This window comes from Protomyctophum parallelum, assembly GCF_964188405.1.
Source record: "Protomyctophum parallelum genome assembly, chromosome: 18".
NCBI lineage: Eukaryota > Metazoa > Chordata > Actinopteri > Myctophiformes > Myctophidae > Protomyctophum > Protomyctophum parallelum.
This window is the reverse complement of record NC_139716.1, coordinates 37,211,673-37,213,831: the sequence shown is the minus strand read 5'-3', so window position 1 is coordinate 37,213,831 and position 2,159 is coordinate 37,211,673.

Here is a 2,159-nt window from a genome sequence, read left to right as displayed (position 1 = left end):
AATGTTGGCAGTCAATGTGTTAATACGGCAGCCTTAATTATGACCTGGCCAATCGGTCATTACCAATTGGTAATGACCAATCAATTATTGTCTTGGTTCAAAGGTACAACCATAATATACTTTAGGAAAGAGACGGAAGATTATGTAAAAAGTCCAGGCACATATTATAATTAATAATTATTCTTTCCTGTCCTGAATATTACTCCCTTACATGAGCCCCGGTGCTGGTTTGAGGAATACTGGTAGAGCTCTTTATAGAATACATTAAATTCCTATTTTATCAGTGTCAAATTGAAAACTCATGTTCAAGGTTTAAACAAGTACTTCCATGACTTCTCTCTCTCTCTAGCGGGGGCCCACATGTTGGGGAATGGGGATCAATGATAGGCTATAGGGTGGTTTACGTTGTACTGGTGCTCAAGAACACCAATACTGTACACCAGTATGGCAATACTGTTGAGGCCTCGTACTGAGACAGACATACACACACGCGGCCATTGGAGCGGTTAGGTATACCACTAAAAAAAAACACCCGTGTGAACTGAGTGGTGCAACTCCGTGTGGGGGTCCCCGGAACATCCAGACCCCAGGAACACGCCCAGGGGGCCGAGCCGCCCCGTGCACGAAACGGTAGAGAAATGACAGAGTTACTGTGTGGGGGTCCCTCTACTGTACTGTACTGTCACTGTACAGTACTGTCACACGCGAAAACACGTAATGGCTGCAAAAAAAACTCAGCTTCCCATCATGCAGCTGTGCACAGTGTGAAGCTCAACAGTGCCACTTTGTCACCTGTTGACAGACATACATAGCATACTTACAAAGGGACACACATTGCTGTTTTGCACCACTCAAAAAGACAGTTCAGAGAGGGTAGTTGTCACTGAACCGATAATACCAACATCTTAAAACCTCTGTGTCTGACAACAAACATATCAAACACATAATCATAACACCTTTCATCAAAGAACAACCCATGAAACGTGATCTGAGCTGTACGGGAACATGTGGCCTATGTTATACAAAAATAAAAAAGGGGGCGATGAAAGGTGAAAAACACATTTCTCATGTGTGCTGGGTTGCCTGCTGGGTGCTGTCAGTGTGTGATCCAAAAGAGGCTCTGTTGTCGTCCAATTTTGAATTCTGTTCAATGTTATTATGCAAAAAACACGTAACGGGAACATGAATCATGTTTCACACGCAGCACAAGCTGGCTGTGACGGGTGGGAGAGACCTCTACGGTATGTTTGTCTCTGTGTTAGATCAACAGTTCTGTTTTACAAAAAGATGAAAGGTTGTGTGGTTGGGCCCTCAACGTGATCCAATGAGATCCCAGTCCAGCTCACAATGCTCTGACCCTTGGCAGAGAATATGGCTGTCCTGTGGACAGTACATTCATACAGTTAAAGTCAATTTTGTTTGAGTGACTGTATTTTTTTTAATACTCATCATGACTCAAATATATTTGACCTTTTTACTCCACTACATTTCTAGGAATGGAAAAAGTGCATTATGAATGAGGTACTTTATTATGAGGTACTTTGTAACAACTACAAAGAAAGGTAAGAAAGCCTTCTAGCATGGAATTCTCCTTTAAAGTACCAAAAGTAAATGTACTGTTTGTCCGCTCAGCAGCTCAGCAGCCATCAGCTGGGCGAAGTGATAAGAAGTGAAACTCAAGCTCCGTTCCGACTGGGTTTGTTTTGAATAAAGCACTTTAATAGCAGATGGATATTAGAAATCAGAAAAGAGACAGAACATGACAGCTTTATGACAACAGTTAGTGTGTTACTGACAGATCGGATATATTTACTCAGATCAAAAAAATCAAAACATGATGTTTTTCAAAAGAAAAGAAAATGTTTTTTTTTTCCAACAGTACTATTCATTTGTTTGACACTATTGCCTTGTTTGCCACCAAAGTCTCGACAAAATCCTTCCCTTAATATTGCAAAATAAATAAATATCTAAAAACAAGCCAAACGGAAGCACCTGAACTGGGTGTTTAATTTGACGTGAAATCAATCAATCAATCAATCAATCAATCAATCAATCGGTCAATCACTCAAATCAAAAAATACAAATTGAAGTTGGATTCGAATCCACACAAAATGACTTTTTTTTTTTCTTCAGACATTTCTATTCTGGGAGGTTTGTCG